Source organism: Phalacrocorax carbo, chromosome 3, assembly GCF_963921805.1.
Source record: "Phalacrocorax carbo chromosome 3, bPhaCar2.1, whole genome shotgun sequence".
NCBI classification, from domain to species: Eukaryota; Metazoa; Chordata; class Aves; order Suliformes; family Phalacrocoracidae; genus Phalacrocorax; species Phalacrocorax carbo.
In genome coordinates this window covers 117849054-117861706 of record NC_087515.1, presented here as the reverse complement: position 1 = coordinate 117861706, position 12653 = coordinate 117849054, and the positions used below count along the sequence as shown (strand labels likewise).

Below are 12653 nucleotides of genomic sequence, written 5' to 3'. Positions count from 1 at the left end.
CCCCCTTCTTTATTCCTAAATCCCACGTGCTTCCAGATCTCTGACCTCAAGCAGATTTAATGCTACAAAAAGAGACGTGTCAGAGGCTTCATGAACTCCAGTGAGGACCTTTCTGTTTGGGATGGGTGACTTGCAAACATTGCAGCAATGAGTGACAAATTTAAACTGAGATAAATAGAGAGACAGAGTTTTACTGCAAAAACACTGGTAAACACCATTATTTAATGCAGTAGGTCTAAATAAGTGTAACACTGAGATAGGATTATAAAGAAATTCTGAAAGTTGCCTGGCAGATATTTAACTATGCAACTTGTTCATACCATCACAGGGTAAAATTTCCATTACAACAGTAAGGAAATGGTGTAATGTCTATCATGAAATAGGAAAAATAGCATGACAGCCCTCCTGACAGCTGACAAGTGAGGATTTGGGCAGGAACCATCAGCACTATAACCATGAGCTACTGAAGCAGGAAGAAGTGAACTAAATCTCTCTCCTTTTCTACAGTTATGAGAAGTGTATTTCCTTGTCAGGCACAAAGATGGATCTTCAAACCTCACTCATCCCATTACCCTGAAACAACATAAAAGAAGAGGTGAGATGCCAGGAGTGTTTTGCATTTCATTTTCCTTAAAGTCTATGTAGTAAATCTCATTTATTCACCTTGATTATACAAACTCTTGTCACAGGTGAAGTATTTTACCTGGTTTCAAGAACACTGGCTGTCTTAGTCAGGTACCTTGTGAAGGTGCTTCAGGCTCTATGATGGCTGATCACTCTTCCCGCTATTCATTGCTCAGTGTTGCACCAGGTTTATTCTCCTTAAAAGGGCCTTATTTTACTTTTTTTACCTCTCTCCTCTCCTCTCCTCTCCTCTCCTCTCCTCTCCTCTCCTCTCCTCTCCTCTCCTCTCCTCTCCTCTCCTCTCCTCTCCTCTCCTCTCCTCTCCTCTCCTCTCCTCTCCTCTCCTCTCCTCTCCTCTCCTCTCCTCTCCTCTCCTCTCCTCTCCTCTCCTCTCCTCGTCTTGCCTCATCTGTTTTTCAGATAGCAATTCTGTAAAAAAATAAATTCAACTCTGTCCCTAGGATAGTTGATAAATCAGCACTTGTTTTTGTCCCCAGGGGAGGAAGGAATGTGTTTATCCTAATTTGTCTTATTTTTTTTTCAGCTTGACTGTTTTGACCAACATCACACTCCTAAATGTCTGACTGCTTAGTTTCCTAACTTAGCTTTCACTTTGGATGTATGCTGTGTTTTGGATCAGTTTAAATGTTTAGAAATATAAATAACTGTCTGATGACTCTCTGTGCAATCATGTCACATGAAGAGATAAATACGTATCTTAAGTAACAGAAATCTGTTATGGATGGAGAAATGCATTTGAGATTAGAACCAAACTTCATTTGAATAAAATGAGAACTGACTTTTCCTCCAATTTCAAACTCTTTTGTGTTTCTAGTTTTCCATTTTTATATTTTTCTCTCTCTTTTTTTTTTTTTTTAATATTTTCCCCTCCCCTGCAATTCTTGGTTTTGGCTTCAAAACAGAAATAGCAGATTATCAAGGGACAAGGCTATTCTCAAGACTTCCAATCTCAACAGAAGCCAAACTAGTTTTCTGTTTTTCATGATCTCAAAAATGTTTGAATTTGACTTTCGGTTTGATTAAGCATCTGAATAATTACTCCTTACTAATCTTGTTACAGCAAGCACTTTTCCGTCACCCTCAGGTTGAATTTAGTATCCTTGTTTATGAAATTGTCTAATCTCTGATTGGAGTTTTTAGGTAAAATTAAGGTTTATTTCTGTGAACAGGGCAATAAAGAATTTTTTTTTTCTTGTGATCAAAGATCAGCACACAGTGAGGTGTTAATCCAGCCACCAGAGGGCACACATATGGCCCTGTGAAAGTAACATGATTCTAACGAAATTGCAATAGAAGAATTAATAACAATTATTAAATGAGGTCAACAGATGTCAAACAAAGCACGTTCACTACTTCCTGCCAAATTCTACATGTGTGGAAAATTAAAACAATGCTTCAGTATTAAACAATCTTAAAACAAATTCTGAATCCCATACTCAGGTCTTACTTAGGAAATAATCTGTTGATTGCCAGGTCCTGAAGTCTTTATACTTTTAACCACTACCAGTTCTAGAAAGCTTCTATTGATGTTCTCCTGAGTCAGGACTGACAGAATATTGACCAGCTATTATATCATTCAACTTGCAGAGACGTTTTCATGTCTACAACAAAAAGATAAAGAATTTTTTTAAAAAAATACAGAATATGGGGAAATTATTTTCCACATATCACACAGCTAAAAATAATAGCTTTTTACACTGTGTATCCCATAAATTGTAGGTTTAACAGGACAGAAAAGGAATGAAAAGTCAATGAACTTGTGCCTAGAATGCCAATGTTTCAAAATTATTTTGAAAAGAGCCTCAATTATCACAATATCATGAAATCTGAATATTTTTGAAGACTGGTGATTTCTAAGGAATTTCAGGAAGCTGCAGTATTCCAAGATTGTTGGATTTTCTACTTTTTGAAGAGAAGAGTGTATCCCAGTAGGACTGTGAGACCTCTAGAAATTGTAGCTATGCCAAAGACTGTGCTATATGTCTTACTAGGTGTGTCTACCACCATATCCTGCTCCAGGACATATTAATAATTTGATTCTATGATTCTATATTTGCACGGTTGCATTTTATGCACTGAGGGCAAGATAGAACTCATTAACATCCTGTTGATTTTGGGGACAGTCACCATTGTTGTCCATATTCTCAGAAAACAGACCCCTAGCATGTGAGAGTTAGACTATTTGTCCTTTTTTTATCCTATATAATCAGTAGGTGACTAACTGTTGAGCTAAAAGCAACACTCAAACCCATTGTAGGTATATTGTGTATGACCTGCTTATATTCTCTTTATTTTACAAATGAGTCCTAATATTTGAGATATTTATGCAGCTGCTTTTGGGAGTCAATGCTTTCAAATCTGAATTGTGTTTTAAAGAAGGAGGTTTAACTTCAAGGCAATAAAGTGCCAAAGGCAGAAAGGAGACTCTGGGGTTTTCAAGAGTGCCAAAAGCCTTCAATGGTTAGACTAAAGGTAAATAGCTTTGCAGAAGATGGCAAAGAAACTTGCAGTCAGAGATAACGGGTAATAATTCTGTCGAGTTCAGTATACGAAAAATTGTACATTAGTGCAGAAATTCTTACTAGCACCCAAGTCTGGTGATATGTCTTATAAGTAATTAGTTTAACTGATGTGGAATCACTATAACCCCAAGACTTCCATAATTGTTTAAAGATTTAAATTTCATGGTTGGTTTCATAAGCCAGAATAGCAGCAGCCAGGTTTGTGGCTGAGTTGTGAAAGTTAACAGAACACTGTGTCAGAACTCACTTTAAAAAATATTAAATTAAAGTCAGAGGATTGGAAGTGAAGATTTTAAACAGGATGCAAAATTTTACCTGTCATAGTTTAAGTAGTGAAGAAACCTGCAGGGTCTATAGGAAAGATACCTAACTGAGACACGGATTTCTTCCTGAGTTTGTTGGTACAAGCATTTTCCCAGTAAGATTACAAATAAGAACAGATGCTTACTGTGATAAACCAAGAAAAACAAAAGCATACTAGAAAGAAAGCTTGAAGTACAAGTTTTTACATGACAACATATGTGCTTGATGATACTGCATCTATGGACTCTGGAGCTTTTCTGTAGGTTTTAATTTGGTAGTGTTGTAATGGCTTTTTTAAAAAGAAGTATGGCTTCATCCGTTTAGGAAGACCCGGAGAGTTTTCCTTTCTCAGATAGCAACTCTAAGATGTAACTAACCATGAATAACCCCAGAAGTTATTTTGGCAGTCTCCTGTTTGAGGGAGAAAGCAGGTCCACTGTAATAAACATCTTCCTGGACCAATAAATATAAGCCTGTAAATTAACTGAGCTTGTATCTGTTAGCTGAGTTTATTTCTACAGACTTTTTGACTGCACAGATTCAACATTAAAGACTAAGTCATCTCAAGCTCTAAATGGTGGAATACACTACTGAAAGCAGAGGAAGCTTTGTGAAGGTGCAACACAACTACTTCTTTCCTCCTCCCAAGTGGATCAAACTTTAGGATTCTGACTGCAAGAATTTCTCTTTTGATAGGCTTAGGTCTCAGTGGGATCTGTCTATAGTCAGCAGAGGGAATATACATGGTTAGCTTCAGCTGAATATCTGTTTTAAACAGCTAAAGTTAGTTGAGAGAAAGCTCAGCCTCCTCTTACAGCAGAGACTTTTTCCTGTGTACTGTAAAAAAAAAAAAAAGTTCTTTAGTAAAATTTTTGCTGGAGCCTAGGAAGATAGGATGTGAAATCTGTTTTTCAATCTAAAGCAGTTTATATTTTAAGAAAACATATAAAATGCTCTGTATTGAGATTATGTTAAGTTAGTTTGTATCTGAAATGAAATAAAACAAACACTGGAAGTTCCTTACAATGGTGTTCACATTCCCTGCTAAGTTCTACAGGCTCTAAAACAGATGGTGAGGCCTTTCACAGTCAGATATGCCACACATCAAGATGAGGAAAATGTTTTAATTTTCAACAGACATAGCTGACGACAAAGAAATAAACTACTGTAACAGTTGCTTTATAGGTCTGATGTTCTGAAGAGGCGCGAGAACTACAGATCTAACAAAATTTAGGATTGTTTCACTACTGAGATATTTAATCTGAGATAATAAGGAACTGATTCAAAAGAGACAAAAGGAATCGGGGGGTAGGGGGAAGAAAAGAAAAAGGAAATTAAAAACCTTCACTTCAACCTTTTCACACTTTCAGAAACAAACTGCAACCAAATATTTTTGAAGTCCTGGAACAAGTAGAGAGAGAGTTTTTATTTTGACAATTGTAATTGCCATCAAGGTCTGAAACCGTAACACCACAAAAATGATGTTTCTGGCCAGCACCTGAAAGGTAAGTGCCAGAAATCTCACATGAAATGATGGTTTTCAGGAGACTGCCAGTTCAAACTGGAGATTTGATAGGTTCAGATAATTTCAATAAACATTCAGACTTCTAGATGATTGTCTGAACCAAACTTGCACTCTGAACCTTTCCATTCAACTGTCTGAATTGAAAATTATATTTATAATTTATACATAATAGCATTATCTGGGGAGTACGTTACTCAAGGAAGAATATTTAGTTAGCAACTTCTAAGATCTATCTACATTATCTTTTCTCTCCCTTACAACCTCAGTATTTTGCAGAATGACAGGATTTGAGAGACATTTTTATATCTGAAATTTGTTTTCAGGAAGCTGGAAGTAAAATCGAATACTTTAGTGAGCTGTGAAAGCACAATTAATTTTTTTGTTAACCACACTGACAACAATAACTTCTTGTTTTTTTCCCCATGCATATCACCCACAGTCTGATATACAAGAACATTTTATTTTCATTTCAGATTTATCTTTTTCCTTTTGGTTGATGGAAAGCTCTGAAATGAAGAGCTCAGGCAGGTTTCTGATGTGTAAAATAACAGGTTTTCTGGACTCTCAGAGATTATGTTAAGCTACCAACCTCCATTATATCACAACTTCAGGTTTGTTTAAACAAGTTTCCACCTGCACAACAACCCCTTTTACTGCCAGTGAAACACACTCTTCCCCAAGGAGCCTGGTATTATAAATCACCAAAGTGCACATGCTGCTGCTGCCAGCATGAGAGGGGTCTGGCACGATGAATCTGAGGAGTAATGAGGGACATGGAATAGCCCACACACATTAGGAAAGGAGAAACCAGAAGGCAGCCTTAGAGCATAGAAAGCAGTGTATCAAAAGCTTTTAAACACAGCCTATGTTCAGATATGGAACTTTAATCTGCTAGCTGTGACCATGAGGAGAGCAACCAGTCCCAGAACAAATGCACACCATTAGATAGCCTAGCATGCATGTGTACATACACCTGTGCTTTATAAAACAAAAATAAACTATAACATCAGACTGCACTATGTGCATTTCATAGTAACAACAAGATATGACTTTCAAATGATTGGACAAAAACCCTACTGAGTTGAACAGACTAGAATCTGAGATCCCATCCTGCCTAAGCTGCATGTTTTCACCACTTTACCGAGTTTGCTCCACTGTTTTTTTTCTCTGCAAGGACTCAGGGGCTAGTTACAAGTATGAAAAAAACATTACACTCAGCCCCTTTCCCTGGCTGCAGTTCCCATTGGTAACAGCAAATTGCTTTCTGTTGCAAGAGCCTGTAATGCTTGTAGTCTCCACTTACCCTAGCCTCCTTCCTTTTTCTGAAGGAAACCGGTGGTCTTACAGCATCCTGGGGGTGGTCTGCAGACCTCCTCTTAGCTGCAGTTGCTCTGGTTCTTGTCTATGCTCCAATCAATTCATACCCAGCTCAATGCCACCCACAGTGTGCAGTTGCATGTGAATATCAGAAAGTTCTCTGAAAGATGCCAGCTCTATATTCCTTTGATGTGCCATATTAGGTCCTAATGGGCCAAATTCTTCCCTTACACACAGGCAGCTCCTGCTGACTTCAACCAAGGCTGCAGATTCACAACACACAGCTAACCACAGTTTCTGAAGTATCTCAGAATAGAGCTCCCTCCAGTACAAGAAGACATGTTCTTCAGTGCCTCAGCTATACCAGTTGCTGGAATCTCTTTGTCCCCAGAATAAGTCCACATCCATGTGTAAACACATTTTTATGGGGACACCATTGCAAAAGACTAATTGGATTAAATAGTTCTCACAGCCTCAGGATTTTTCTGTACTGTGTCTGCAAATTATACGCGTAGGCCCAAGCCATTTCTAAATAAACCAGCCTGGACAATACTAGAAATGTATCTAGAAATGTAGGAAGGGATTCAGTGCAGGATGCAAAGCCCACAAGGAGGCTGGGTAAGGTTCATGGAATTTACCCATACTGTTTTCTGTACTGAGATACTTGTGGTCCTAGCAGTACCTAACAAGCTAGTTTAAAGATAAACCAGCCTCAACAACTGGTATGAATTGCAGTCATAGTAGAGACCTCAGTATAGCCATCCCCCAGAACAATGACTGTTAAGCTTATGCAGTTATTTGTGGGACTGAATCTTAATTATACCATAGCTGTTCCACTTCTTCATCCACCATATGTTTAAATGGCAAAGCCAGGTTAACAGAACATGACATTCACATGCCTGTGGAGTTTTGGTTCTTTTTTTAATAACTGACATATATTTTATGGTAGAATTATAGTGATGATCTGGGTGCAGTTCTGAAAGCAATCAGAAGCAGTTATTTATATTTACTTTAGAAAAATGCACCATATGTTGAACCCAAGGCAGTTTATAAAGTACACAGACTAGCAGGAATACTTCAGAACAGTCCTTTCTATATCCTTTCAAGTTTTTTGAAAAATACATAAATATGCAACTGTCAATGCTGACCTGAAAGATTCCTGCATTGTGTGCACACGTTCTGTACTTTTTGCTGGGTATATTGGCACAGGATTATCCCAGCAGCAAAGGCTATATTGAATTTTATATAGCAGAGACTCACAGAATTTGTACCCACATCACTCATTCTGTAACAGCCTGCAATTAATTTGTTGCAGAAGGATAACAGATTATTCATCCATGAGTGGTAAATTTAATACAGGCTGGAAAATCTGGTGGAAAAATTAGGATTGAACTATTCTCAGCTAGCTCAGACAGGAGCATCTTGATAAGACAAGGCAGGGCAAGACAAAATAAGACAATATAAAACAAGACAAGACAAGGCAAGACAAGTCAAGGTGCAAAGTTAGATTGAATGGGGCAGTTTGCAGAGTCCCTTATCACATCCCTACTAGGGAGGTGAGGGGTTATTGGGCTGCTGTCATTTAATTTCTTTGTTTGTATTGCTGTCTTCAGATTATCTGCTCAGATGGCATCTGCTCAAATGAAATACAGGCAGTAGTACTCCAGTACAGATTAAATGGTGGGATTAATTGCTCTGTAGCTCCTTCCTTCCGTGTCTTTTTTTCTCCTCTAACCTCATGAGTTTTCCCTTTTGCAGGGTCACGTAACGCCGCAGAGCTTGCAAAGTGTGCAACTTCCCCGGCATGCTGATTGCCTTGGCATTCATCCCTCAGAGTCATAAGGCCTAAAGCTGTGACAGTCCAAAAGTCATTTTACTCTGCCATGTTTCCTGGCAACACGGTGGGAGAGAAACTCCGCCAAAACCATCAGTGAAATGAACTGACTTCATAGAGCTGGTTATTTTAGATTTCATTGAAATTAAGGACAGAAGAGACAAACGAAAACTGTTTCATCTGGACCTCCTGTTTATCCCAAAACATTAAATATCTGTATCTCCAATCCAAGCAGCTATTCCCCTAAGAATGGTTCTATGTAATACTTAAATCCCAACTCCATCCTCTAGCCTCAAACAGGGACTTGGGGGCTCAAATTGGGACACAGATGGTGCCTCACCAGCACTGAATGGAAAGGGAAAGTGACCTCCCTAGACCCCTTAACCACTTTCCTTCTAACGCAGCCAAGCATGCATTATTCACCATGAGAGTACTCTGTGGGCTCATACCCAGTCTGGTTCCCACCTTCCCACCAGGGCTACTATTGAGACCGTTTGCAACCTGTGCTAATGCATGGATGTCCCAGGTGCGGGACTTTGCACCTCTCTTCATTGTACTGCAGGAGTTTTCTGCTGGCCCTCTCCTCAAGTTTATCAAGTTTCCTCTGGACTGAATCTTTGCTACTCAATCTGTCACTGACTTCCCCTATTTCATTATAACCCTTGAATTCTCCGAAGGTACGTTCTGCCTCATTATCTTATTATGGAGTAGCAAATATTGCAACTACGTTCATGGCACAAAAGGTAAGGAATGAACAGAGGACTTCAGAGTCAGAGATTCCCACGCCAGAAAGATGCATACCACAATGTTCAGCCAGATCTTCCTCTCTCTTTGCACACAGGCTGTGAGCCATCTCCTGTCTTTTCTTACAGATAGGCCAGAGTGAGTAAGTCATTCCAATATTTAATCATTCTCACTGCTAGGAAATTCTATCTTGTTTAAGTTTGTTTAAGGAAATTCTTTCTGCCTTTTTCCAACTGTTTCAGATTTCAGCCTAAAGCTTTACTAAAGTATTGCATGAATTGGTACAAGAAAGCAACCTCAGACATAGAATTTTAAGATTTTTTTCCCCCACATTTTTGAAATTGATATGTGAAATTTTCTGTTGCTCTGAAGATGGGAAAGGAATTTGTGAAAAAGTTGCATGTGTTTTCCTACTTCATTTGCAATTTTTGAAATTTTATATTTTAAGAAGAATTTTAGACCCATTCCACTGTTGGTCATTTAGACCATACCTAGACAGTAAGAAACTATTTTTCAAGTGTGTTTTATAGTTCTATATGAATTTCAAACAATGGTAATTGTGCACAATGAAGTTGCCTGAGTCTGGTACACACAAGAGATGGTGGATCTGAAATCTTTGGGCATCAAAATCTATGATCAGTTAAAGAGTTCTCAGCCTACTTTAGTCTTCATATATCACTTCTTGGAAGATCTTGGTTTCAGACTTGAGGAGCATGGCATGGTGTTAATAAGAACCAGCTCAATATTGCTATCTCTTCCTCCAATGAAACCTGGTTGTAGTGAGTTTAAAAACCACAACAGTGGAGATTTGCTTGCACATTAACTTAAGAAACAGAAGTTACAACCTGCTTGGGTTACTGCTGTTAAATGCTTAATTTTTCTTTCTTCCAGTATTTATTTTCCATGTATTTTCTCTGCAGCTGGAATGGGTACTAATCCTTGATGAGAAAGTCAGAAAGGTGAGAAGGTAGAAACATTGTAATATAGATTTCCCATAGATGTCCCAGCTGCTCTGTACTTCTCTGGTGACACACAGAGCAGCCTTACTTTAGTTAATCTAGTGTTATGGCTGTCTTGTATCACTGGGGTAACATAAAGCCACAGGAGCATATTGGAGAATCTGGTTCTGTGAGTATGCTTTTGGCCAGGTTTGACTTTTATTTTTATCTATGTAATTCAGCAAAAATAATTCCTTTTACATCAGTGGAATAGTAGCTGGTATGTGCATGAGGAAGCTAGCGCATTCTTTGAGAAGAAAATGCTTGTATTTGTAGCATTAGAATAGTATTTGAGACCTCTGGATTCAGTTCCTCATTATCACAACCTTTTTCTGAAAGCTTCTGCAAGACATCATTTTCCTGCTCATGACATGTAAAATTAGGGTGGATTTTTTTTCTTTCATCCTTCATATGTCCCGTTTACTTGTGTTAAATGCTGAGATACAGCAACTGTTTCTTGGCATGTCTTTGAAAAGCACCCAGCACAACAGAGCCCTAATTCGTGATGAATTTGTTAAAAAAAAATAAAAGGTTAACTTTCCTTAATTCATGCCTAATGATGCTTTAGATGAGACACAGAAAGTTCACATACACACTGACTTTTCCCTGGTTACAGTGTAAAACGGTTTGACTAGAGCTATTCATATTTCCTCCAATATGCTGGTAGCATTTTCTATTCTACCTGCCAAAGAAACTGAACCTCTGATAGAATCCTGGAACTGCACAACACCTGGCTTTTTTGCCAAAATATTTTCAAGGTGTTGCACGGTGGTGAAAAGTAAATTTTGAAAACTGTTTTTCCCCCACTGCTAAAACTCATCCATTCCCAACAAAAACATTGCTCATGTCTCAGGCACCCTCTGCCTTACAGGCTATTTTATGAAAAAAAAGGAGGAGGGAGGGAACGCTCTGCATAATTCCTCGCAGTCCCCAGCCAGCACCTACCTCATCAATGGAGTTAAGTCCAAGAGGTATTGTTAAATCCTTATGCCGTCCTTCTGAGACTTGTATCCAATTTTGTCTCCCTTTACATGTGCTTTCAGGTCCACTGGGATTGCTTCAGCATCAATTATTAAAAAAAAAAAAGAAAAGGCAAGGGTGTGTGGGGGAATATCCCCAAGCCCCTTTATAATGTAGGAGGTCTCCGCTCCCCCCGAAGACCCATGAGATGTTGAGCATACTCACTTGGAGACAAATTTTAGCAGTTCGCCATCGCTGAAGGACATTGTGGGCTCCTGAGCTGTGTACCACCACTGCCACTCTGTAGGTGTTTGAGAAGTGATAGTTAGAGTAGGCAGTGTGAGTTGAAGCTTATGTGCGCTGTGGAATAACAGGATGATTTCCTCTCCCCTGTCCTGTTTGAGTATGCCTGTGTTTGTGTGCAAAGGTGGAGAACTGCCTTGGTCTCTCATCTGTTTATAAAGCACTGCTTTTGCTGGCCAAGGATGCAGGCAGGTGGGCAGATATTTCTTTCCAAAATTTCCAGTTGCACTATATGCCTTCAGCCAGGTATGAGCCTAACTTGTGTACATAACATTTCCATTCATTTGTCGTCGCCCCCCTCTGAAACTACTCATTTAAGAATCATATTTTTGATTGATTGCACCAGTTCTGTTTGCCTAGTTCTCTTTTTTTAAATGCTCCACCTTGTTCTGTTGTTTATTCCCAAGCCACCTATGAACTGACTCACCTGTTGTATGCTGAAAAGTCTGAGTTGATGATGAATACCAGTTCTGTAAAGCTGTTGAGAAGAGGCAAATTACATGGCCATTATAAGCCAGTTGCATGAAAATCCTTGGGTAAACATCATGTAAGTCAATGAACAGAGCTCCAAGTTGGCACGTTTTGCTTTTAGGTAATGGATAACCCTGCATACAACTACTAGAGTGTTCCCTCTGAACTAATAATGAGGAGGAAGCAAAGATCATACTTGGATTTAGTACAGCCAAGTGTGAGGGCAAGAGTTTTATTAAAGGAGTTCAAACAAAAGGGCAGGCATGACCAAGATGTTATGCCTAAGGATTTAAATTTAGTTTCCTGTGTAAGTATGCAATGTCTGCCAAGAGACAAATTGTTTCCAGGGTAACACTTGAAAAGAGTGATCGTATATCCCCTAGAGTCAGGCTGTTGAACATTCGTACAGCAGGATGCCACCATGAGTTTGTGTGTGCATCAAGCTTTACGCAGAAACGGTGCTAAGTGAGGTTGTACTGGGGGGAATCTCATTCAGTACTTTTTTTTTTTCTTCCTGCCATTTTCCAAGAGAAGGGCCACCATCAGAGGATATTCACCTGAAAGGGTACTGCTGTGGACATTGCTGATTGAAAGTGCAAATGCCTGTATAAGAGCACTAAGGCTTGAATTTTCAGGGATGGCTGATGGAATTAGGTACGCAGTTCTCACTGAATTGCAGCAGAATTTGCATGCTTTCTGTCCAAGCATTTTTTGAAATCCCAGACTAACGGTACATGGTATTGTGAAATGGCTAAAAGCTTGACCATTTGGTGCATCTGACGTCTAATTGCTGAAGCTATGCCTACGATAAAAGGAGTTCCTTATTGATTCCCTGTATGATAGCAAGTACAATAAACAACGTATTACTACATTAGTTTTGGACAAGCCAGTTGGAAGGCAGGCTCAGAGCACTCCTGACGGTGACTGGTTTCATTTCTAATGCGTCCTGCTGAGAATGTTGAAAACGTTGTACTGACAGTTTCATGTTCATTTTCTGAAAACAGAAAAATAAATGCTAAAATAGGTTTTGC

The 12653-nt window shown here is 38.9% G+C and overlaps 1 long non-coding RNA gene across 1 annotated transcript; it reads right to left on the bottom strand.

Annotated features, from left to right (window-relative positions):
• Positions 1-222: 222 nt before the first annotated feature.
• LOC135312898 (uncharacterized) lies at positions 223-11665 on the bottom strand. Its single transcript, XR_010372520.1, has 4 exons — positions 11579-11665; positions 11074-11149; positions 10834-10945; positions 223-573 (listed from the first exon to the last, which is right to left on the bottom strand). It is a non-coding gene; the product is annotated as an uncharacterized LOC135312898 (long non-coding RNA).
• Between the last annotated feature and the right edge of the window lie 988 nt (positions 11666-12653).